This window comes from Schistocerca gregaria, chromosome 1 (assembly GCF_023897955.1).
Source record: "Schistocerca gregaria isolate iqSchGreg1 chromosome 1, iqSchGreg1.2, whole genome shotgun sequence".
NCBI lineage: Eukaryota > Metazoa > Arthropoda > Insecta > Orthoptera > Acrididae > Schistocerca > Schistocerca gregaria.
In genome coordinates, this window is record NC_064920.1 from 1,089,698,226 (window position 1) to 1,089,726,190 (window position 27,965).

Genomic DNA, 27,965 nt, shown 5'->3' on the forward strand with positions numbered 1-27,965 from the left:
AGTTGACCCAACGTCATTGTCAAGTATCATTGAAGTGGGCACGGGACCATCGGGATTCTACTGTCGATCAACGGAAATGTGTCGGTCTATGCTGCACTAGATTGCTGTTAGTCTCCTCAAACGCCATGATCGAGATGAGCGGTGGCCCGGAACGTGCAGCGCAGCACGGCTGCAGGCTAGTCGGAGCAGTAATCTCGTGCGCTTGCATGGGGCCTCTCGTAGCAATCGGAGACACTCTGACAGCTGCGAACTACCTGCGTCACTGCGTGCCTGATAACTTCCCCGACAGCGATGTCTCCTTTTAGCAGTATGATTGTCCGTGCCTTTGAGCCAAAACCGGGCTACAGTGGTTTGAGGAGCATTATAGTTAACTCACGTTGATGTCTCGGCCTCCAAATTTGTCTGACTTAAATCCTAAAGAACCTATCTGGGTCGCTGTCGGGTACCATCACAGAATACGCAAATCAACGGCCCTTTATTTACGTGTAGTGCTTTACTTGCGCTGGACGTCTAATGCCACATACCTCCACAAAACTACCATCAAACGTGGGATCTCTGACACGCAGAATCAGTAATGTATTTCGTTCCAAAAACGGACAAACAATCTGTTAAGCAGGTGGTCGTAATGTTTTGGCTCATCAGTGTATGAGGCAATCTTAGCCCAGAACTTCTTTAACGTTGCTTCTTGTATCTTTTGCTTATCGGTCTAGTCAGAAATCTCAAGTTCGAAAGTTGGGGTGTATGTAGAGTCAGTTATCCTGTAGCTAATCCTGATACCTTAATAGGTAAATGACCGAGCGGTTCTAGGCGCTTCAGTCTGGAACAGCGCGACCGCTACGGTCGTAGGTTCGAATCCTGGCTCGGGCATGGATGTGTGTGGTGTCCTTAGGTTAGTAGATTTTAAGTAGTTCTAAGTTCTAGGGGCTGATGACTTCAAATTTTAAGTCCCATAGTTCTCAGAGCCATTTGATTTTAAGAGATAGCCGGCCGGAGTGGCCGTGCGGTTCTAGGCGCTACACTCTGGAACCGAGCGACCGCCACGGTCCCAGTTTCGAATCCTGCCTCGGGCATGGGTGTGAGTGATGTCCTCAGGTTAGTTAGGTGTAATTAGGTCTAAGTTCTAGGCGACTGATGACCTCAGAAGTTAAGTCGCATAGTGCTCAGAGCCATTTGAACCATTTTTTTTAAGAGTTAAAAAAAGATTTCAACCTCAGAAATTATTCCGAAACCGTAGTTATGAGCTGGCAGCCAGAACCAGCCGGGGCGCTGAGACATCGTATGAACAACAAGCATGTCAAAGCTGACGACATCTCGGCGCCGGGAGACAAACCAGGACTCTTACACACAAATGAATGGAGGCTTGTGTCGTGTACGTGATTCTAGCCACGCCACACACAAACAGAAATCAGAAGAGACTTTGTAGAAGACTTACTAGTATAGTATGGTCCAAGACAGCGCCCTATGTGAAAATAATAAATACGGGTCCTTCTGCGATCCAGAGGAGAACAGGTCTGCATGGGTAAGGATACACTACCGCTGTTTCGCTAGTCGCCCAGTCTCGGACTTAGAAGAACAGGTGTTAGCCTCGGCAGGCTGCTGCTGATAGCGACATAGACTCGGCGGAATAACTTGCCGACTTACACTGACACGAGCTGAGAGTTAGCTGAGGAGGTCTTAGCCTTGCAGTAGTGACTGGAGCAGAGTTCCATTGTCATGAATCCATTTTGACTTTGATTTCTATCTTGCTCCTTTGAGATTTACATGGTGTTGCGTACTCTGAAATTATTTCAGCTTGTAGCAGAGCCGCTGTCACAGTAAGCAGCCCACGCTACTTTCTCTCGTCCATTGTGTCGACTGACGTAAGATCGCACGTCTTCTGTAAGGTGTCCCATCTCCCTCAACCGACACGACGCGATAATTCACGTAAGTTTGCGGCATGGCGGGTTTGTCTTGTAGCGTAAATGATTGTTTGATCACTAATCTTTGGCGTACTTTTCCACAAAAGTTCCACCTACCTCAGTACGGCGTCAAATCACCAGCCCGTTTCTCTGCATACGTAGATACTGTTCAGACGATATTAAAAGCAACGTTGAAGAAAAACACCGCCAATACTTACTTTTGCAAAGTCTCGGTAACTATGGTAGCAAGCTGTCATGTAATAGCTTATAACAGATTTCGGGTGGAGGGCGATTGCTTCATCTATTTAGAAAAATGGCAAAATTCTGCAACGAATTCTTTTATTTCTTTAGGTTCAAAATAAAACACTTGCCACCAACGAATAATATCAGTGTCCTCAGCTCACAGTTCATACAACCCAGCACACACAATACAGCCAGAAATGTGCTTAAATCCGACCCGAATTATTACGCGATTTACAGTCATTATTCTGCTACTATATATGAACTTCACAATCGGTCCTTTTCAGTGGATTTCTAATAAAGAAATTGCGCGCCAGATTTTCCATAGACGAATATGAAACATGCCACGCGGAATTTTACAAAGGCCTAAAGTTCACACGCGTTTATCTCTCTAACAAATCACTTCACCAAGCTCAAATTTTCACAATCTGTCCGTAAATGCAACTGTTTTCACGGCAATACAATCCGGACGCGAGAAACCAATAACTTCTTCATTTTACTCATAATGTAGACTGATACATCCAACATGACGTGCACGTCCGATAGTTAGCCAGCGAATGACTCACTGCCGTTCCTTCCCGGGACTATAACCACTTGCAATGCACGGGAAATGCTTAACTCTGATTGGTTGTCCAAAATGACCAGCCAATCAAAAAGATCCTTCCAGTTCTTTTTCGCGCTAAAACTGTCTTACTCCAATCAACATTCACAGATGCAGTTACGTCACCTCATCATGCAAATATTAATAAAATGCTTAACAAAACGAAACGAAAAGGAAACTAATCTTGAAAGAACTTTAGAAAGCTATTACCATTCAAATTGCTATTCTGGCTGCCCTCTTACAAAAGCAGGTAGCCTTGGACATACGTCATCAGCACGGTGGGGAAATTACATATTTCATTGCAACTTGCTTGCTTAACACTTTCCCATGACATAGTTATGTAATGTTTAACATGAGATAATATTGAATTTTTTGGTATGTGCCACATACACACTTTCACTCGTTCTCATTTACTCACACAACAACACATTTAAAAAATATTGATCTTTGCTGAATTTTATATTACGAAAAATGCCAAATAGTTAAAGTTTTGAATTACGAAGCTCTAAACAAATTGACCTAAGGTTCTGTGAGCTTCAGTAATGATTCCAAATGATACTAAAAGACAAACTGTTATGAATCCTAACTGACTTACATCTTATAAGTGTCGGTCAGCGGTGTTTTAAGTGATTTTCTCTAACTCTGAAAGTATGCCAGTTAGAAAGCTTAAATTTTTACACAATCGTTTTTTTTAATAACAAAGGGCACCATTTTGACTTTTAACTAAATTGAGTAATATTTAATATAGTTTATTTAGATTCTTAGGGGTTTGAATATTCTGTAGCCCGAATTGACACATATACCACTTCCCTTGGCTAAGCTAGCGACAGGTACGAATGAGTCACGCTAAGATACAAGCGGCTGTTTTTGTCACCACCAACGGCTCCAAAGTTACGAGCCATACTGCAAAGTAGTGCAATAAATGCTTTTGCGTATTAACTCGCGACATTACCTGTTCTTCATTATTATGACGGCAATGTTTATATCAAAATATAATGCCAAACCTCGTTACCGTAGGTTTTGGAGATATATCTGAAATCGGATAATTCCCACTTACTTTACTACACTGACGGAAAAAAAATCGCAACATCGAGAAGGAGTTGTGCGACATAAACAAAAGTTGGTGGGCATGCATCTGAAAGATGCCGTCTATTCATATTTCACGCTAGTCGCATTAGACAGCCGCTAATAGCGCCACGAGGATAAATCAGGTTTCCTTTAAACACAGGTTGTAACTGTCATGAGCCTTAGTAAACTTTGAGATTGCACGTACCGAGTTGACGTTAGTTAAGAATTCCTTTAGGCGACAAAGACTCGATTATGAACGTCTCACTGAGTTTGAACGAGGTCCTGCAACAGTGCTCTGGGAACAGATTTTCACTCTGCAGCGGAGTGTGCGCTCATATGAATCTTCCTGGCAGATTGAAACAGCGTGCCGGACTGATACTCGAACTCGGGACCTTTGTCTTTCGCGGGCAAGTGCTCTACCAGCTGAGCTACCCAAGCACGACTCACGCCCCGTCTCCACATCTTTACTTCCGCCAGTACCTCGTCTCCTATCCTCCAAACATTACAGAAGCTCTCCTGCGCACCTTGCAAGACTAGCACTCGTGGAAGAAAGGACCCGAAAGGCTAAGTACCCGAGTTCGAGTCTCAGTCCAACACCATCTGTGCGGAATTGCTTGTGCATTAGCACGCTAATCGTAACAATTTTTTGTCAAGGATCGAAAAAGTGATGAAACGGGGGTTCATCACTTCGAACCGGAAACAAGAAAAGCAGTTCATGAAGTCGCGCCTCCGAAGAAAAAGTTCAAACCCACACCCTTAACCGGTTAAGTAGTGGCGACGGTCTTCTGGGATTCTGAAGGGGTTGCTCTGTTTGATGTCCTCCCTCATGGTGCAAGGATCAACTCTGAAGTGTGTTGTGATACCGCCAGGAAATTGAAGAAACGACTTCAGTGTATGCGTCGTCACAAAAATTCGAAAGGGCTTCTCCTTCTCCTTAAAGCAGGTCTGCACACCCGAGAGGAGCTCACACAACTTTTTGGACTGTTCTTTCTCATCCACCGTACAGCCTACATCTCGCACCTTGCATATGTTTTGCCGAATGAAGGATGAGCTCTGCGGAAAGCGGTATGTCGATGATTGCGATGTTGTTGATGGAGCAAGATCTTGATTCCATCGTCGACCAGTAGAGTCCTTCAAGCCCTGCTAATAAGGTGGCATTAGGCTGTAACATTGAACGGAGAATATGTTTAAAAATAGGGTTTTGGAGCTGAAAGATTGGTAAATAATATGGTTTGTCAGAACAGTGAATAAATTCAAGTTCTTTTCAGATATGAGAAATGTGTTGCATTACTTACATGACATCCCTCGTATACTCGTAATACAGTGGTTCAATCACAAAATATATCAGATAAAGTTTGGAAGGTAGAAACTCAAATTTCGCAATGAATAAGATGTAGTCCAATGTCACAACAACAACAGTGGACGTCACTTTCTCTCCTTTCCCCTCTACACTCACTCCCCCTCCCCCCCCCCCCCCCCCCCCCCCCCCCCCCGCCGCAGTGCACACAATTTTCTCAAAAGGAGCGCGAATCTTTAATTTTCGGTTATTTCATTACCCTTTACTCTCATGTTTCTGCAAATTTATAACATTAAAAGGTAAATAAATGATGCATCTGGTAACAGTCCACACCAACGGAACCACTGTGGTAACATCCAAACAAAACGCCTTACAGGAATTCAGTGGGAAAAGTCTGAGCAGATGCGATTCTTCTAGAAAGAAATACCTCGTAAAATCATCTTTTGACCGGTACTAGAGTACTGTTCGACACACTGAGACACGTACCAGATGAGAGGTGTTGTGAATCACGGTTTTAGAACTGACTTCAATGTTTTTTTGCTAAATATGTCTACTTTTTTTCTGCAAACGAGACTGCTTTCAGTGCGTCACTAATTACGGACAGATTTACTGTTAGATTACATACTTCTTCCTGCCATACAAAGTTATCGCGAAACGATCGCGACGGAAAAACTAGAATATTCAAGCTCACACGGAGGCTTATGGATATCATTTAGCACGCCACTTGCAAATGAAGCAGAAATGGCGAGGTAGAACAATGGTGCCTTATCGACTAATGCTGACACTTTTCGTGGTATTTTTCATTGGCTAGTAATAGTAAATAAAAGAATGAACTGTACCTGCAGAACTGTTATTACTAGTGTAATATGCTGCACATTTTTTTGGGTTTCAATATTTCGGCACCTTAACGAAGTGCTATCGTGTTCAAATGGTTCAAATAGCTCTGAGCACTAAGGGACTTAACTTCTGAGGTCATCAGTACTCTAGAACTTAGAATACTTAAACCTAACTAACCTAAGGACATCACACACATCCATGCCCGAGGCAGCATTCGAACCTGTGACCGCAACGGTCGCGCGGTTCCAGACTGTAGCACCTAGAACCACTCGGCCACCCCTGCCGGCGCTATCGTGTTGCTAGATTCCGTATTTCGTCCGTATCAACATAATCATCACCGTCTTCAGTCATCCTCAGCGACGTCACTTGTCCCTTATATAGTCGTACAGTCCTCTTACTTTAAAATATTGATTTACCACTTCCGTGGAATTACGTTTAATGTTTAATTTTTACCATTTCCCCTCGTTTTCCTTACAACTTCCGTTAATGATCCGTATTTTCCCTTGAAAATGCTATACTACGTTAATTGTGTTCCATCGCTATAAAGTGAAATCTGAAGATTCTTTGTAATGTGTGGTAATAAGACTACATACAGTTATTCTCTAGGAAGGAAACATCGTAGCCCAATAATGTGTATCCCATCTTTCTACTTTAATATTTGAATTGCCAAAAACATCGGCCACTGTTAAGAAACAGCGGAAAAAGCTTTACAAACATTAATGTTTAATGATTGCAGAGCATGAACCTCCAACAGTTAGGCTAACAACCAGTCACGGTAATGAAAGAACAAATTCAGGAAACGGCAGCAGATGAGTCGAGGAAAACACTGCTCTCAAGAGCAGACGCGGAACGGCGCTGTGCAAACCAACCTACTCATCTGCTCAGATTAGGAGGACGTTCTTGTAAAGTTGTTGGACCGCTAGTTAAGCTGGAAGGTGCTTCCGCAATCCCAGGAAGTGCTCAGTAAATTTAAACTTCGCCTGTAACGCAACAGTTCCTCGTGGAGTCAAACATTACACAGTCTTTGTTCAGAGCAAAATATTGCTGCCGCATTTGGAAACAGTAATTCGGAGGACACAATCGAACCTCGTTTTGAGTGTCCGAAATTTGTCGAGATATGGCACACTGCAAGGGACATGATTCGACTGATCAATAGAACGGACATACGCAATATATAGGTTTCCAATGCTGTGATAACCGAATGGAAACCGGTTCCCAAAGCAAAGCGATATGGAACAACGTGGTTCATGCTGCACAAAATTCATATAATTTTTGGACTTAAAAATTAACAGATAAGTTACAGTATCTGGTATACATATGGGATGAAACTGAGGAAGTAACTCGTCATCCTAAATACAGGCTTACGTACTTGAATTCTCTCGAGATTCCAATATGTAAAGCAGATGACAGTATATTGACATGAAAGCTAACGAAAAAGGAAAAAAAATAAAAAGAAAAAAGGTATGTAATGTGAATCTACGTAAGAAATAACTCAGTGGACAATATCTTGCAGATTTCCGTACAAAAGACAAAAGACTGAAATGTGAAAGTGTTGTACTGTATATTTTTACTTTTCATATGAGTTCGTTTTCTCTAATTATTTGAAACTGTTCAATACTAAATAATATATATTAAAAAAACGCTGTGGTGCATGTAGTGTGGTGTAGTAGTTCGCGTCTCGGTCACCACTTCAGACTCGACCATCCGGAGCTGTGTATGTGTATGTGTGTCAGTTCCTGTGAGTTGCTGAAAATGTGTCATAACATACATCACATGTTTCAAAAGGCTCTGAGCACTATGGGGCTTAACATCTATGGTCATAAATCCCCTAGAACGTAGAACTACTTAAACCTAACAACCTAAGGACATCACACAACACCCAGTCATCACGAGGCAGAGAAAAGTCTCTGACCCCGCCGGGAATCGAACGCGCGGACCCGGGCGCGGGAAGCGAGAACGCTACCGCACGACCACGAGCTGCGGACTCAGATGTTTCCATGAAGCATGAAGCACAATTCACCACATACTCCTTTCTCCACGTTACTCAGAATTTCCAAAACCAATGTTTAGCTACATTGTTTCTCGACCCTTACATATTGTGAATGTGTTTTCCTGGCCGCTGTTACAGGTGAAATTCTTAGCGTCTCTTCATAGACACAAGCAACGGACACGAAACGGTGTGTATTTCTCGGCAAAGCGCACTGGTTAAATGGTTCGAGTGACAGAAATATGGTGTTCACTCCCGAGAGCGGGGGGCTGGGGGGGGGGGGGGGGGGAGGAATCACTTGGAGACCATAATGGCGTATATCTGAGCTTTAGTACGTGTGGAGTGCTGCCCCACGGTAGATGTCTGTGCGCGCCACTGAATAATCAAGTGCCCGTTTAGAATACGTACATGTGCATTACATACAGTGCATCTCACCCTGGCTGCTCATGACGCTTCGCTGGCAGAACCTGTAAACTGCTTCGCCGGTGATGTTACTGTTTTCCACCGCTCTCGTCATCTACTTCAAATGGTTCAAATGGCTCTGAGCACCATGGGACTTAACATCTGTGGTCATCAGTCCCCTAGAACTTCGAACTACTTAAACCTAACTAACCTAAGGACATCACACACATCCATGCCCGAGGCAGGATTCGAACCTGCGACCGTAGCGGTCACGCGGTTCCAGACTGACGGGCCTCGAACCGCAAGGCCACACCGGCCGGCCGTCATCTGCTGTTTCAGTTGTAAAGGAAAGAGGGATTGAAAGTAAAAAGACTAAAGATTCAAAATTTGCTAGCAACCCACTGCAGAATTTCTTCTTGTCCCTCTGGCAAGCAATGAAAAACACTCCACCAACAGGCCAACATTTAATCAGAAGTAAAAATATTTGAAATGATTCCGCAAACTGAGGAATCTCTCCTAGAAATTCTCAGTCCTCCAGCTCAAGAACCCAACCCGTATCGGAATTACGATGCAGCAAATGCTTCAGATCCATCGTACTCGCCGGAAGCCAACAGTACGTCTTTGACACTTTTTCAGAACTCAGAGGACGTGCCTTTAAGAACAGCTGATGGATCTCAGGCCTAACTTACAAATAATAACAACAATTTCCCTAACTAATTTTCCAAAGTAACTAACATAATTCTTGCTTATCTTTCCTTTCTAATAAATATCCGTAAAACTTACGTCAAGAACACAGCGGGATTTTCTTCGCTTCCAACGGAGTTTTTGGTATTATGTCCTTCAGAAAATACAGATTCCCTTACAAGTTCATGAACCACATCTAACGTAGCAACTTATTACGAGATAACATTCATTGCAGTTAAGCACGCAGCCGTGTAGCCCGGTGGCTGCAGGATTGTGCCTTCGCTATGACTCACAGCGCAGCTGTCGCTGCTAGCCGTGAGAACGGCTAGTAGGAACGTAAATTCATACCCCCTGCGAATTTAAATAAACTATAGTAATTATCGTCCGATTTTGCTCAAACTTCGTATACCATCGTTTGTTAAGTAAAAGATGCTGTAAGATTTTCAGACTTTTATCTCATATAGTTCCGGAGATTACGAAAATTACTTAAATGTCAAAAAACCGACACTTATGTTTCAAAACTCAGTTAGGAACAATATTAGTTTGTCTTTTACCATCATCTCAAGTCATAAACAGAGTTACCGGTGTATAAAATCACTTAACTGGAATTGTCTTTTCAAAACTATAATTACTCTGCATTCCGTAGTGTAAAAGAATCATTCAAAATTATTATCTGTTTATTATTTTGTTGTGTGTATACATGGGAGTGAATGAGAGAGTGTCTGTGGGACATACTCAAAAAAACTTACTACTATTTTATGTACAAATTTATGAAAATGAAGCGGTAAAATAGTGTTGTAACCACAAAGCTGCTGACGTTTGTCGATGTGTGATTGCTTTTGTAAGAGAGCAGCCAGAATAGAAGTCGAAAGTGGAATAAGTTTCTAAATTAATTTAAAGATTATTTTGTATTTCGGTCTATTTTATTAAATATTATATTAGAAATTGGCATTGGAAGAACATAAATGATTTTCTGATAGGCAAGTTTTGCCACGAGAATGATGAAGAACGATCATTCTGATTGGTCATTCAAACCATTAGCCAATCAGAATTAAGCTGTTCCCGTGAGCGCCAGCAGCGTTGGTCTCGCGGTTCCAGGAGCGACTGCTACGGTCGCAGGTTTGAATCCTGCCTCGGGCTAGAATGTGTGTGATGTCCTTAGGTTAGTTAGGTTTAAGTAGTTCTAAGTTCTAGGGGGCTGATAACCACAGCAGTTGAGTCCCATAGTGCTCAGAGCCATTTTTTTGTTCCTGTGAGCAGAACGTTAGATAGGCATAGAGTGGGGTGGCATCGATAGAGTCGTTCGCCACCTTCGTACGTTTAACATCAAGCTAAATGGCCACCTTCGTACGTGTAACATCGTGCTGAATGTCGCCGAGGTAAATGTAAATGTAAATGTAAAATGAAGCACTGTTGAGTTCATTTCTGATAGGAAGTGACTCAGGCAGTTTAAGTTAACGAACATTTTGAGGACAATTTGATTAATTAATTAATGTTTTATGAGTGTGTGATATTTCGATATTAGTGAAATTCCACGTGGCATATTCCTCATACTTTATAGAATACTTGGGCGACCGCTTCTAACTTTGAACACCACTGATACGATCGAAGTTTCAACTCGCTATAGTAGTGGGTCAGTAACTGTCAGATCGAACATTAATCGGGTCGGACTGGTAGATATTCTGGCTTTTTTTTCGTGTGAGAGCATTTTGTACAGGCTGTGAGTTGGGAATAGTAGAGCAGTTAAAATAGTAAATTCGGACTTAATAGGAAATGTATGTCCATCCTTAAGAATAAAAACCAGTTTGCTAAAATTTCTGAAAGCTTACTGCGGTTAAACTGCATTTACCCATCACCCGAAACTTGTTAAAATGAACTTACAGGAACTGATTCGCAACTTGAGTTACGCAGCCTCTGTGTAGTAGGTATTAGGTCGTGGTAGCATCAACTCTGCTTTACACGGCCTAGTGAGTATCTGCTACTGCAGAGTGAAGCGACGTCGTAAGGAAGCCGTACTGTGGTAGTTGGACAGTTAATGAGAGACTGTACGATCAAGTAATCGACTAAACACCCCGCCCAACCGCACACGGTGTAAACAGAGATAGTTCGTGACCTGTTTATCAGAAAACTCTCAACGTCAAAGAGAATTCGTCATCAGTATTTCTCTTGTTCATGTATGCTATCGGCTTTTCCATTCTTATTTGTTCCATTTTGGTTATACGATCGCGTGTACTTTTTCTCTTGAAAATCCGACTCTGAACTAAGATTGATGGGTTCAGCCATACCTTCACGTGGAAAGATTGTGCACTGGATCAAGAAGAAAAGATTGTGCGACAATAGCTAAACTGCCTCACAATAATCGCATATACGTACTGAGTCGCGCTGCCTTGTCCTGCCTTCGTCGGCTGCGTCCCAGTGTTCTTCTGGCCTTAGGCTTAAGAGGCCAACTGAAAAGCCGTTTGAACATTGTGCCGTGTTGAGGGCAGGCTCGATTTCCCCGACATCACAGAGTCTTTTCCAGTTGAGTGTCGCGCTCGTACCGCGAGAGGGTGGATGTCGTGGGCACTTGATGGACGCTAGCACCGCGATGGCCAGGATGTGAATGGGTTGTTGGAGCGACTGGAACCAGGAACATCTACATCTACGTGGCTACTCTGCGCACTGAAGTTCCCGGCAGAGGATTCATCGAACCATTTTCCCACTATTTCGCTACCGTTCCATACTCGAACAACGCGCGTCCAATGGATCACTTAAATCTTTCCTTGCGAGCTGTGATTTCTCCTATTTTGCTGCAATGATCATTTCTCCCAATAAACGCGGGTGTTTCCCATTCTGAGAAGAATGTTGGAAATTTAAACTTCGTGAAAAGATCTCGCCGCAATAAAAAATGCCTTTGCGTTAGTGATAGCCACAGCTGCACGAACATCATGTTCGTGACACCGTGTGCTGTATTTCAGGATAACAAAAAGCGGGCTGCACTTGTTTTAACTTTTTCGATGTCCTTCATCAATCCTATCTGGCAAGGATCCCATACTGCAAAGCAATATTCTAACAGATGATGGACAAGCGCAATGTAGGCAGTCTGTTTAGTACGCCTGTCCGATCTTCTAAATGCCTTGCCAATGTAACACAGTCTTTGGTTTGCCTTCCCCACAACATTATCTACGTGATGGTTCTAATTTACTTTGAACGTAGTTGTAATTTCTGGGTATCTACCTGAATTGCCGACCTTTAGATTGTTGTGATTTATCGCGTAACCGAAATTTAACAATTTCTCACTATTTAGAGTCGACTACAACTTTTCGCGGCTTACACGTGCCCTGTCTAAATCATTTTGCGACTATTTTTTATCTTCTGGTGACTTTACTAGACGGTAAATGCCAGCATCATCTCCAATCTAGCAGGGCTGCTCAAAGAGTCTTCTAAATCGTTTATATACACACATCGAAAAAAGTTTAGCATCACCTCAATTTCGAGAGTTCGGGAACCTGTACAGAAATTTGGAATAGAGATCAACGTAAATATCAGTTCTGCCCTTTTTATTGCTCATGAAAACCACACATTGCATGTTGTACCACCATACAGCAAGACCTTCAGAGGTGGTGGTCCAGATTGCTGTACATACCGGTATACCTAGTAGCAGGTCCTCTTGCATTGATGGATGCCTGTATTCGTCGTGGCATACTATCCAAAAGTTCATCAAGGAACGGTTGGTCCAGATTGTCCCACTGCTCAACGGCGATTCGGCGTAGATCCCTCAGAGTGGTTATTAGGTCACTTCGTCCATAAAGAGCCATTTTCATCTATCTCAGGCATGTTGATAGGGTTCATGTCTTGAGAACATGTTGGCCATTCACAAGATGTGCACTATGGGGACGAGAATTGTCCATGAAGACGAATTCCTCTACAGTATGCTGCCAAAATGGTTGCACTATCCTTCGGAGGATGGCATTCATGTATTGTACAGTCATTACGGCGCTTTCCATGACCACCAGCGGCGTACATCGGCCCCACATAATGCCACTCCAAAACAGCAGAGAACCTCCACGTTGCTGCACTCGCTGGACAGTGTGTATAAGGCGTTCAGATTGACCGGGTTGCCTCCAAACACGTCTCCAACGTTTGTCTGGCTGAAGGCATATGCGACACTCATCGGTGAAGAGAACGTGATGGCAACCCTGAGCCGTCCATTCGGCATGTTGTTGGGCACTACTGTATGGCGCCGCATGGTGTCGTGGTTGCAAAGATGGTCCTCGCCATGGACGTCGGGAGTGGAGGTGCGCTTCGTGCAGCATATTGCGCACAGTTTGAGTAATAACACGACGTCCTGTGGCTGCACAAAAATCATTATTCAACATGGTGGTGTTGTTGTCAGGGTTCTTCCGAGCCATAATCCGTAGGTAGCGCTCATCCACGGAGGTAGTAGCTCTTGGGCGGCCTGAGCGATGCACGCTTTGTTTCCAGTTCGAAATGATGAACCAATGTTGCATCGCCTGTGACAATGTTCGACAAAAATTGTCACGATCAGCCGTGCAATGCACATATAACTCCGTACTAGCACCCCTACGTTGGTCTTTACGCTCTTCGGTCAGGTGGCGAGGAATCCATTGGTCACACACTTTGAGCACCATAACTGGTGGACGACTGTGTCAGCACCACCAACAGCGACCTCCAGTTGTGCAGTAAGGTGTTTGATTGTAATCCGTCGATCACCTCGAATGGCAGTGTCCGCACGTTCCAACGCTGAAGGAGTCACCAATGTGTGCGGCCATCCGGCACACAGGAGACCAGACAGGTTTCAGCGACCTTGTTACAGTGATCACAGACACCGCGCCCAACGACTCGTCGTGCTTTTGTTCAGTGCCATTTCTGTATAGACTTTTTGCAAGCGTCTATGCATATCTACGACGCCTTGGTTTTCCGCCAAAATAGACTCAGTGACAGATCTCTGCTTGGAATGCACCTCCGTTACAGACACCATTTTGAAAGCTACATACAGGGTCGCCATCTGTCTAAACTACATGAAACTTTAGGTGCTGAAGTGGGAATATTTCACGGTGTCCCACAACAAATTCTGTATCTTTTCAACGGAAGCTGTGCGACAAAATCAATGTGTTCCATTACTTATTCAACGGCCCTTGTATAATCAAAAATCCTACTGCAAATCGACGTGATTGAGATGAGCCCGTGGTTCATCGACCTACTCCTACTACTTTTCTTAACTACTTGAGTGACGTGTGCAGGTGCCGAAGCCGTTGCCGTGGTGAGAGCGTTGGGCAGTCCAGCGGACTGGATTTTTGGGATTGGTTTGGGACAGCAGCCAATGCGTTAGTAACTGTGGACTGATCATGAATCTGTTGGGGCTGGTCAGTTGCTGGACGCGTACAAAGAAGAGAGAGATAACTCCAAAGGCCTCAGGAAGCTGGTGTGTTACCAGGCCAGACGACGTTCAGCACGGGCGGGGCTGCCGTGTGGACGATAACCAGGTAGAGCGGCTGCTGGTTTATCCGGCCAGAGGCACAGTAATTCCAGTGGAGGCGACGGAACGGCTTCTACTTGTCGCGGCTAACGCTGACATCCTGGTGGTATTGCGGCTAAGGCGGTGCACCGTGTTACGTGCGAACCGTGCACTGAGTGTGGCCACTTCTAAACAGCTTCCTGCACGGAAGCTTTGGTTGCTATGTGACTAGTAGCTCGTTGTTTATGGCACGCGAAGCCTACCGGGATGCAGGGTAGGTGAATTGTGTTACTACCCGCTGTGGGTGCGATTAGCTGCTTTAAGTAGAGACTGCTTGTTTATCGCTGTAAGAGTAAATCAACTGGTTAGTCCAGTCGTTTTAAGAGTTTATCGGATTATTGGTTTTATGTGATTGAGCATGTGGCTGTCTGGTTCCAGTAAGATTTTGTCGTTATTGCTTTTTTTTGTGAAACAGCTGCTACATGATTGTGTAATAACACATAATTCAGACGTCTGCATGGACAAGTTGATAGCACTGTGGGTAGTTGGTCTTTTAGCAGTCTGGTGATGGTAGTAATACTACATCAACACGTAGTTATAGATGGAAATGTAAATGGTCGTATGCCGTTAGTGGCCGGGAGTTCCCAGGCGGGAAGTTTGGCCCCCAAGTGCAGGTCTTATTGAGTGGACGCCACATTGGGCGACTTGTGTGTCGACAGTTGGGATGAAATAATCATGAGGACAGCACAACACCCAGTCCCTGAGGGAAGAAAATCTCCCACCCCAGCCGGGGATCGAACCCGGGCCCCCGTGTGTGGCATTCCAATGCACTGACCGCTCAGCTCTTGGGGCGGACACGTAGTTAGAGATTATACAGAGCGTTAGAGGTGTTATTACAGATACTGTGATCGTTGGTACCTTAATATGCACTCACCTTAGTGTGTCACTTATTTTTTCTCTTCATCCAATAGTCTTCCCGCAAACACAACACATAATTTACTACCTGTTGTTTTCTGCACGGACTTACGGCACAGCGAAGTAGACTATGCCTCTCAGTATAGACTAACCGTCTTGCGTTCATATCTCCTCATTTCTACACAAGACCTACTGCCCAGAGGAAAATAAGCAATAATGGCTTGTTATCACCATATGTACTTGCAGGTACTAACCAACCTAAACATTTTCTATTCCCAATAGTTACAATTATCAGTGTAATATAATCATGCCCAGTACACTGCCTTCAATCACCTGTAAAAATAAGTGCACTTATATCCTTCATATCCTGTATTTACCGATTGTAGGTAGGGTTAAGTTTTCTTTGGCATCATAAGCCTTTGAGTTATTGTTTTTGGTTATGGCTGATTGCCAGACACTGTAAATGATCATGTTGTTGCCAAGTTGTCTATCATTGGGCAACATTCAAGTTATTCTGCGTCTGAATTTCATCCAATTTTGTTGTAAGAATAATTGAAGTGTTTATTTTTATATATTCGAACTCTGAATATATTTAAGAACTTTGCAGTAAACCATGCTAAGGATATTTAGATGTAATTATGATGGTCCATTTTTGTACCCTTATTATATACAGGAGTCACTTGTGTATCTTTCCAGTCGCTCAGGACTCTGCGCTGGACGAGAGATTCACGATAAATGCAAGCAAAGTAAGGGGCCAATGGCGTACGATACTCTTTGTGAAACCGAACAGGGATTCCATCTCGACTTGGCGACTTATATGTTTTCAACTCTGTCAGTTGCTTCTCTGCGCCAGGGATGTCTATTACTACGTCCCCCATACGGGGGTCTGTGCGACAGTCATTAGGTTAGGTTAGGTTAGTGATGTCTAACGTCCCATCGACAACGAGGTCATTAGAGACGGAGCGCAAGCTCGGGTTAGGGAAGGATGGGGAAGGAAATCAGCCGTGCCCTTTCAAAGGAACCATCCCGGCACTTGCCTGAAACGATTTAGGGAAATCACGGAAAACCTAAATCAGGATGGCTGGAGACGGGACTGAACCGTCGTCCTCCCGAATGCGAGTCCAGTGTGCTAACCACTGCGCCACCTCGCTCGGTGTGCGACAGTCAAACGACGGTATGTCTGTACGATCCTTCTGCGTGAGTGATTCCTTAAACTTAAAATTTAAAACTTCAGCTCTCCTTTGCTCTGTTCTATTGTCACACCAGACTGGTCGACGAGTGACTGGATGGAAACCTTCGTCACACCATCGATCTCATATTCGAATACTTCCTCTCCGTTTTCTACAATACTGCCTTTCAGTTAAGTTCCCTCGAATGGTTTCACCATATGCATTCGCATTTAATAAACAGAGGCCATAAATGTTTGGCCTGCAATTTTTTTCTGGGTCTGAACTGAGTACCACCAAAATGTTGCACGAGGGCTTTTCGGAAAGTAAGGAACTATAGGTCGCAGAATGGAAACCACAGTGAAAATCAAAACTGTTTTATTTGCAACAGTTAGCTACAACTTCCAGCTACTTATGACCATAGTTGCCGATCTGACTTAGACGTTTGTCGTAGCGTTGTACCAGCTTTCCAATACCCTCGTTATAGAAGACAGCCGCCAGTGCTTTCCGCCAACTTTCTACGCTGACCTACAGCTCGTTGTCTGTGCCAAAATGATGTCTTCGTAGCCAGCGGTTAATTGAGCAGAGATCGAACTCAGAGGGAGGCAATTAAGGGCTGTATTGTGGGTAATCAAACATTTCCAATTGAAAACGATGCAGGAGCATCTTAATTGCCCCGGCAGAATGCGGCTGAGAATTGTCTTGAAGAAGAAAACGCACGACAGTTATTTAATGTTGGCTGCATAGCTTCAGGCGAAATTTCTCACCAGGCCCTCGTGCTTGGAGGGAGATGCTATGGTTCTAGGTATCTTTATGTGCTCCCTATGTGCTCATAACTAAAAAGAACAATGTAAGGCGATCAACGGGCATACTAGAGACACTGCCCAACACACCTGTGCAAAACGTCATCGGATTTTCACTGTGGTTTCCATTTCGCGAACGATCGTTCCTTACTTTCTGAATAACCCACTTATATGACAATGAAGTGTACGGTATTGAACTCTGACCCCGCTTCAGTTCACCATTGTTTCATTGTATGCAATATTTTAACAGTAAAGTTGGCTGCATGTAACTTTTACATAGGAGGGAGCCACGTAACCTCCAGTCTGTTAGTTTAGTCAACGAATGTAATTATGTTTGAGACTCCCCCCCCCCTTTTTTTTTTTTTTTTTTTTTTTTTTTTTGGTCGGGTCTACATTCAGCGAATCCAATCGTAACCCTTTGTATCAGAGTATCAGAGCTAGCAGCGCCCTCATCGGGAAGCAAGTGATCCCATTAGTGGAAACGAGAAAATTCAGCAACTGTGTTAGCGGAAATTGGCGCTTCGGTGCGCCAATGTAGCGCAAACCCGTTTCCCCCTAAATACGTAAGCCTGGTAGCTGCACGAGAAAAACATTCAGGCAGGACTGTTCCGTCGCTGCTACGTACACTGATTTCATATTTATGAACGAAAACTACAGACCGAATGTTTTTATTGTTCTTGTAGGCCGGTTTTCAACTTACAAAGTCTGTCCGAGAAAACAGTTGAGTGTCTCCTTAAAGTAAGTTGGAGCACAATTTTGGTGAAACAGATATTTCATCCAAGATATCGAAACATAGGTCATGCAGGTGCGACTCCTTTAAAATGCTTGATGTGAATGCTGGGGCGATTCCTTTGACAGGGCACTGCCAATTTCCTTCCCCCTCCTTTGCCAATGCGAGCCTTTGCTCCTCCTCTTACGACGTTATCTAAGGACTTTAAACTTTAATCTACCTTCCTTTCCTTGGCAGTCGGTAATTTGCATTCTGACTACCAACATTATATGACGCAAACAGAAAATATAAAAAGACAGTAAACGTAGCAGAGAAAAGATAATACGACCACCTAAAAATATTATCGAAAGTCCACAATGGCAGTGCAGGAATGGCTAAAGGAAATTCGTGTAGTAGTTAAAGTTTACATGACTGTATGATACATGCAGCTTCTAGGACAGTTAAAGGAACCTTTGTGGAAAACATAATCAGGTGTTTTAATACCAGCAGTTCAGATATCATGCCATTCTAATCAAAGAAATGGAGGCTCAAAGATGGAAGAAATATACACATGGGCTATACAGAGACAATTATTAAAGAACTTGGAATATTCGCACTACCTTCGCAATATATATATTCACTCGCGAAATTCGTTATTAATAACCCATCTCAGTTTAAAAATAACAGGGAAGTGCTAAACTGCAACACTAGAGGAAATGATGATCATCACTATTCTGTGTTAAATCTGACTTCTGCACAGAAAGAGATGAATTATGCTGCCACAAAAATGTTTGTTCATTTGCCAAATAGCACTAAAAGCCTGACAGATAGCCAACTAGCGTTTACAAACAAATTAAAGGAATTTCTGAATGACAGCTCTTTCTACTCAAAAGATGAATTTTTAGATATGTAGTAGTAATAGAAAAGCATCATGTAAAAGAAAGGGAAAAGACAAAAAAACGTATGTTAAACTGACACGTTCCCTAATAGTATGAAATGCTGTATTCTTGTTCTATGGAACAAGTATTAATGTAATGTACAGGAAGCGTACTGATGGAACACAGTAACATAGAAACTGAAGAGGAATTGTATGAAGATGAGGTAGGAAATGTGGTAATGCGAGAAGACATTGACAGAACGCTGGAAAAGACCTGAGTCGAAATAAAGCAGTAGAAGTAAGACTAAATTCTACCGAAATTATTGATATTCTTGGGACAATGTAATACAACACTATACCACATTGTAGTAAAATATACACATCAAAAATATATTTTGCGTCACCTCGGTTCCGAGAGTTCCGGAACCTACAGAGAAAATAGGAATAGAGATGAACATAAACATCATTTTCCCCTTTTCATTGCTCATCAAAACCACACTTTGTATGTTGTACCACCACACAGAGAGACCTTCAGAGGCGGCGGTCCAGATTGCTCTACACCACGGCATCTCTAATACCCAGTAGGATATCCTCTTTCATTGAGCATGCCTGTATTTGTCGTGGCATACTGTCCACAAGTTCATCAAGGCAATGTTGGTCCAGATTGTCCCACTCCTCAATGACGACTCGGCGTGGATCCCCCAGAGTGGTTGGTGGGTCACGTCGTTCATAAACAGCACTTTTCAATCTATCCCAGTCATGTTCGATAGGATTCATGTCTGGAGAACATGCTGGCCACTCTAGTCGAGCGATTTCATTATCCTGAAGGGGAAGTCATTCACAAGATTTGCACGATGCAGGCGCGAATTGTCGCCGATGAAGACGAACGCCTCGCCAATATGCTGCCGATATGGTTGCACTATCGGTCGGAGGATGGCATTCACGTATCGTACAGCGGTTACGGCGCCGTCCATGACCACCAGCGGCGTACGTCGGCCCCACATAATGCCACGCCAAAACAGCAAGGAACCTGCACCTTGCTGCACGCGCTGCACAGTGTGCCTAAGGCTTTAAATCTGACCGGGTTGCCTCCAAACACGTCTTCGACGATTGCTTGTAGGCACATGCGACACTCATCGGTGAAGAGAACGTGATGCCAGTCCTGAGCGGTCTAATTTGCTCGTTGTTGAACTCATCTACACTCATGGAAATGAAAAAAAGAACACATTGACACCGGTGTGTCAGACCCACCATACTTGTTCCGGACACTGCGAGAGGGCTGTACAAGCAATGATCACACGCACGGCACAGCGGACACTCCAGGAACCGCGGTGTTGGCCGTCGAATGGCGCTAGCTGCGCAGCATTTGTGCACCGCCGCCGTCAGTGTCAGCCAGTTTGCCGTGGCATACGGAGCTCCATCGCAGTCTTTAACACTGGTAGCATGCCGCGACAGCATGGACGTGAACCGTATGTGCAGTTGACGGACTTTGAGCGAGGGCGTATAGTGGGCATGCGGGAGGCCGGATGGACGTACCGCCGAATTGCTCAACACGTGGGGCGTGAGGTCTCCACAGTACATCGATGTTGTCGCCAGTGGTCGGTGGATGGTGCACGTGCCCGTCGACCTGGGACCGGACCGCAGCGACGCACGGATGCACGCCAAGACCGTAGGATCCTACGCAGTGCCGTAGGGGACCGCACCGCCACTTCCCAGCAAATTAGGGACACTGTTGTTCCTGGGGTATCGGCGAGGACCATTCGCAACCGTCTCCATGAAGCTGGGCTACGGTCCCGCACACCGTTAGGCCGTCTTCCGCTCACGCCCCAACATCGTGCAGCCCGCCTCCAGTGATGTCGCGACAGGCGTGAATGGAGGGACGAATGGAGACGTGTCGTCTTCAGCGATGAGAGTCGCTTCTGCCTTGGTGCCAATGATGGTCGTATGCGTGTTTGGCGCCGTGCAGGTGAGCGCCACAATCAGGACTGCATACGACCGAGGCACACAGAGCCAACACCCGGCATCATGGTGTGGGGAGCGATCTCCTACACTGGCCGTACACCTCTGGTGATCGTCGAGGGGACACTGAATAGTGCACGGTACATCCAAACCGTCATTGAACCCATCGTTCTACCATTCCTAGACCGGCAAGGGAACTTGCTGTTCCAACAGGACAATGCACGTCCGCATGTATCCTGTGCCACCCAACGTGCTCTAGAAGGTGTAAGTCAACTGCCCTGGCCAGCAAGATCTCCGGATCTGTCCCCCATTGAGCATGTTTGGGACTGGATGAAGCGTTGTCTCACGCGGTCTGCACGTCCAGCACGAACGCTGGTCCAACTGAGGCGCCAGGTGGAAATGGCATGGCAAGCCGTTTCACAGGACTACATCCAGCATCTCTACGATCGTCTCCATGGGAGAATAGCAGCCTGCATTGCTGCGAAAGGTGGATATACACTGTACTAGTGCCGACATTGTGCATGCTCTGTTGCCTGTGTCTATGTGCCTGTGGTTCTGTCAGTGTGATCATGTGATGTATCTGACCCCAGGAATGTGTCAATAAAGTTTCCCCTTCCTGGGACAATGAATTCACGGTGTTCTTATTTCAATTTCCAGGAGTGTATATCGCACTGCATGGTGTCGTGGTTGCAAAGATGGACCTTGCCATGGACATCGGGAATGAAGCTGCGCATCATGCAGCCTATTGCACACAGTTTGAGTCGTACCACGACGTCCTGTGGCTGCACGAAAAGCATTATTCAACATGGTAGTGTTGCTGTCAAGTTTCCTCCGAGTCATAATCCGTAGGCAGCGGTCATCCACTGCAGCGGCAGCCTTTGGGCGGCCTGAGCGAGGCAGTTCCTGTCTCTCTGTATCTCCTCCATGTCCGAACAACATCGCTTTGATTCCCTCTGAAACGCCTGGACATTCCGCTTGTTAAGAGCCCTTCTTGGCACAAAGTAACAATGCGGACACGTCGAACCGCGGTATTGACCGTCTAGGCATGGTTGAACTACAGACAATACGAGCCGTGTACCTCCTCCCTGGTGGAATGACTGGAACTGGTTGGCTGTCGGACCCCCTCCGTCTAAGAGGCACTTCTCATGCATGGTTGTTTACATCTTTGGGCCCGTTTAGTGAACAGTCGAAGGGACTGTGTCTGTGATACAATATCCACAGTCAACGTCTATCTTCAGGAGTTCTGGGAAATGAGTTATTGCAAAACTTGTTTTGATGTGTGTAAACTGATTAGCATTGTACACTGAAACGCCAAAGAAACTTGCATAGGCATGCGTATTCAAACACAGACATATGTAAATAGGCAGAATACGACGGCGCAGTCGGCAGTGTCTACGTGCAGTTGTTAGATCGGTTACTGCTGCTTGAATGATAGTCGGCGCACGAGTAATGGGATACAGCATCTCCTAGGAAGTGACGAAGTGGAGATTTTCCCTTACGGTCATTTCACAATTGTACCGTCAATATCGGCAATCGGGTAAAATATCAAATCTCCGACATCGCTGCGGCAGGAAAAAGATCCTGCAAGAACGGAAACGACGACGACTGAAGTGCAGCGTGACAGAAGTGCAACCCTTTCGCAGTTTGCTACAGATTTCAATGCTGGGCCATAAACAAGTGTCAGCGTGCGAACCATTCAACGAAACATCATTTATATAGGTTTTCGGAGCCGAAGGCCTACTCGTGTACTCTTGATGACTGCATGACGCAAAGCTTTACGCCTCGCCTGGGCCCATCAACACCGACATTGGACTATTGACGACTGGAAATATGTTTCCTGGCCGGACGAGTCTCGTTTCAAATTGTATCGACCGGATGGGCGTGTACGGTTATGGTGACAACCTGATGAATCCATGGGCCCCTCAAGTCAGCAGGGGACTGGCCAAGCTCGAGGAGGCGCTGTAATGGTGTGGGCCGTGTGCAGTTGGAGTGATATCGGACCCTGATACGTCTAGATACGACTCTTACTGGCGATACGTACGTAAACCTGTCTGATCACCTGCATCCATTCATGTCCACTGTGCATTCAGACTGACTTGGGCAATTCGAGCAAGACAACGTTACACCCCACACGTCCATAATTGCTACAGAGTGGCTCCAGGAGCACTGTTCTGAGTTTAAACACTTCCGCTGGCAACCAAACTCACCAGATATGAAAATTATTCAACGTATCTGGCATACCTTGCAACCTGCTGTTCAGAGAGACCTCCACCTCTTCGTACTCTTACGGAGTTGTAGACAGCTATGCAGGATTTATGGTGTCAGTTCCCTCCAGCACTGCTTCAGACATTAATCGAGCCCATGCCACGTCGTGCTGCGGCACTCTTGCGTGCTCGCAGGGGCCCTACACGATATTAGTCAGGTGTACCAGTTTTTTTGCTCTTCAGCGTATAAATGAAAATCTGAAAAACAAGAGATACATGGAAACATTTACGTATATTTTTTTTTTACTATCATTCATAAATCAGCATTACAAAGTAATCTCAGGTCCGATTTGACTGGACAGAGACATCAGTGAGTAAGTCGACAGTCCGGAAAAGGGAGGGCTGGGGAGGGGGTATTTATAGTTACCGGGAGCTCCAGTGTTAGGTTAGTACCCTGGAGCCGCATTCGGGAGAAGTGCTTGGACGAAAACTCACATGATTTTAATCACCTGAGCTCTCTGGAAACCATAGAACGTTTTTATTCACCACATATCGCTATTGCCTCTCAGATATTATAGCGAATTCTTCACCCGAATTAGACCCTATCTTAATCACGATATATCGTAGATGCGCCGGGCCAAAAACTATTCCCAGTCGTTGGCAGAAAACACAGCTGTCATCTTTCTATAAGAAGGGTAGCAAGTGATCCAAGCAACTCCAGTATCCATGATATCCATCTTAGAACATGTTCTGAGCTCAAACATAATGAGGTATCTCGAACAGAATGACATTTTTCAGCATGGATCCTCAAAACATCGACAATGCGAAAACCGAATAAAAGTTTTCTCACACGATATGCCGAAAACCGTGGATCAAGACAGTCATGAAAACGCAGTATCGCTCGATTTCCGAAAACATTTGAGTTAGTACCACTTCTGCACTTATTATCAAACGTGAGGTTGCATGTGGTGTCAAGAAAAATTTGTGAATGTGATGGTGATTTCTTGGTAGGTACAATGCAGCATATTAACTTGGAGGGAGAGTCATCGAGAGATGTAGAAAATGGTTCAAATGGCTCTGGGCACTATGGGACTTAACATCTGAGGTCATCAGTCCCCTAGAACTTAGAACTACTTAAACCTAACTAACCTAAGGGCATCACACACGTCCATGCCCGAGGCAGGATTCGAACCTGCGACCGTAGTGGTCACGTGGTTCTAGACTGAAGCGCCTAGAACCGCTCGACTACACCGTCCGGCGAGAGATGTAGAAATAACTTCGCACGTGATCCAGGGAAATATGTTGAAACACTTACTGTTCAAGTTATATGTTAATGATTTTGCAGACAATTTTGAAAGCATACACAAAAAATAATTATTTACAGAAAGTTTTTACCATACACAAAAAACAAAGAAGATGAATGCAACCAATTAGAAATCAATTTGCACATGCTGATAAGAAAATTTTCACTTATGTCTTTACAATAGCATATGAATTTACGTACTTAGGCTCTACTATTATTTATTTAATATGAATTAAAAATTACGCTTAAACATCCGTGATAAAATTTATTAGTTATCTACTTTTTACAACGTGACATACAAAATTATTTTATGAACCTGCTCTTTAAATCTGTTAGTCGATAGTTCCAAAACCATTGTCAGCATGCAAAGGTTATTTTTTACTGGTGGACGCAATTTAACCAGCTGTTACAGCTTGGCAATCGATACTCACTAGAAGGCAAACTAAATAAATAAGTTTAAAATGCAAAAATTAAAGTAAAATGTGACGTGTTGGTACAGGATCTTCGCAACCTTCATTACACCTCTTCGTAAATCGATGTGTTTCAGTTCCGCAAAATGCGACTTTCGCTACCTGACCCCATATGTGACTGTATATTGTCAACTGTCTTCGTAAGATTTATCTGTTTCTACTCCAACGAGTAACCAGATGCTGATTCTGGCTCTCTTAAGCATCTAAATCAGTACACTGGCGTAAGTTCATCAAATACAATGAAGACAAATCCAGTCTAGTACTCCTGTGCGACAACGTCAAATTTCGTTGCGTTTATGGCTGCCAAACGAGGCGGTCATCAAAGCGGACGTTATTCGACGCCATCACAAAGGATGTACTTTCGGTGTGCTACCTGCCGTTGCTCTTACGGACAGGCATTGTTGGCATTTGATTAGTCAATGTGTCTTGTCATCAGAAAATACCAGCGTGTATCACATGCTTATTCTTCGTTTCCAAATTCTGTACTTTTTGTGAATGTAAGTAGAAACAAAAAGAAGAGGAAACCTACATGAGTGCGGCTGGTGCTGAAACACGTGGAATCACTCGCTTCTAAGTGGTCAGGACTTCTGCCTATCTTTTTGGTTGTCTACTTGTCGTAACACTGCAGAGAGGAGCGGGTACCAGCATACAACGCAGTGGGTCGATTCTTTAGCGAGAACAGTCTGCCCCAGTTTTACTCCATAGCACTTTTTTCTGAGAAAAGACGTATATTTTATCGTTTCTATATTATCTGTGGCTATAATTAGAATAGCAATGAAAATTAATCTCGCTGAGTTGATGGAAATTCTGGGAACCTTCTGGTTACTTTCCCTTGACATTTCTGTCCCCTTTGCGCCTCAAAACGTAGCCTACAGAAAGGGGCAGTCATTGTGTGGCAGCTATTTTGTAATACAAGTTATACAATACGGTTCTGATAGCTTTTCAAAGTGAAAATGAAGGTTTAATATATGTCCAAGATGTAGAGTGGAAAAGAAGACAGTTTCCAGAATACCATTTTAGTTAATCTCTTGTTCTTATTGTTCAAGGTTGAACTGTCTGTGTGTTTCGAACTCTCACGATTTTCGGCCAAATCTTTTTCTCTTTGCGCAAATCTCTTCTATAACTAGGTTAATAACAACAGGTTGTTTCTTAGATTCTAATGTCTTCGTTATTCCCCCCTCAACATTCGTATTTACGAGATAAACTTTCAGCTCTGCTCTTATATTCTTGATGAAACCGCTTTGCCATGTGACACGTGTAAAGGGACCTCCTCCTTTTCCTTAACAGTAGAAGTTAATACTAGAAATATTTTTCAAATTTTGGACAGGTCGAGATTACCTCAGCTGTTTTTCTGAAAAATTTCATGTAATTTTATACGAAATATTATACTTCAATCTTAAGTTTATGAAATGGAATTACTTTGTATTCGTCGTAACAATCGATATGTACTAGCTATGAAGAAAAGTTAAATTTTTTTTAGAAACATCTGATATTACGAAATATTTGGCACGCTTAAAATTTGTATTATTAATTACACAATCTAGTACTGTTTATTATGCTTATTTCTGGATTCATTTATAAAATAATAATCTAAACTACTAGAGCTCTGAAGAAAAGTTAAAATTTTTTTAGAAACATCTGAAATTACGAAATATTTGGCGCGCCTAAAATTTGTATTATTAATGACACAATCTAGTACTGTTTATTATGCTTATTTCTGGATTCATTTATAAAATAATAATGTAAACTACTAGAAATTCATTTGTCAAGAAAAACTGTAAACCCTTTGCAATATTGTTATTACCGCAGGGTGACGTAATAGTCAGCATGCTTCAGATGTGATCGGACGTATATTTGTATTTTGGACGAACAATGTAATTTCGGCTTTTTTAATGTGAAAATCCAAAAGACAGTGTGATATAGTAAAATGCGAGACAATACATTGTCGTGAATATAAAAATTCTGCAAAGACATTTCTCAAAATTATGTAGATGAATTGAAGAAAGAACCTAAAATGTTAGAATTTCAGCTTCAAGAATCAGACCTATAGACATGAAGAAGTGGAGCCAACTGCGCCAGAAAAGATAAGTAAAAACTTTATTGTAAATCTCACTTCTCGAATCCTCTGAATAGACTTCATCGTCGTGGCCAGGAGCAACAACAAGGAGGGAGGGGTATATTAAACACGCCAAGCCTTATTACTTTTCACGGCTACAGAAGAGCTCTCTTTGCAACACTGATCTCTAATTGAAACTTCCTGTCAGATTAAAACTGTGTGCCCGACCGAGACTCGAACTCGGGACTTTTGCCTTTCGCGGGCAAGTGCTCTACCAGTTTTAATCTGCCAGGAAGTTTCATATCAGCGCACACTCCGCTGCAGACTGAAAATCTCATTCTGGAAACATCCCCCCACGCTGTGGCTAAGCCATGTCTCCGCAATATCCTTTCTTGCAGGAGTGCTAGTTCTGCAAGTTTCATAGGAGAGCTTCTGTAAAGTTTGGAAGGTAGGAGACGGATACTGGCAGAAGTAAAGCTGTGGGTACCGGGCGTGAGTCGTGCTTCGGTAGCTCAGTTGGTAGAGCACTTGCCCGCGAAAGGCAAAGGTCCCGAGTTCGAGTCTTGGTCGGGCACACAGTTTAAATCTGCCAGGAAGTTTCATATCAGCGCACACTCCGCTGCAGAGTGAAAATCTCATTCTGATCTCTAATTGTTCATGATTTCCATACGAAATAGAAGCGAGACGGAATATAGAAATTTGATTATCATTGACCTCTCTCTATACGATACGATTCTCATGATCTTCTCGGGGTAATTACGTTAGCAGGAAACTGTTCCCCGCAGCAAGAACGCTTTCGTAGACTGACACCCTCACCAATTTACTGAGACACCTGGAATGCAGTTTGAACGCTGCCTCAGTCTTCAAGAAAACCGGACTGATGTTTAGAAAATATTTTCTAAGATGTATCGATCTCTCCAACAAATTTTCTCTACTCAAAATTGAGACTCACTCAGTTACTTGTGTTTATTGGGACCGACAGCAACAAAACAACTTTCGCCACCAACGATGGTAGGAGCTCCGTTGCCCGC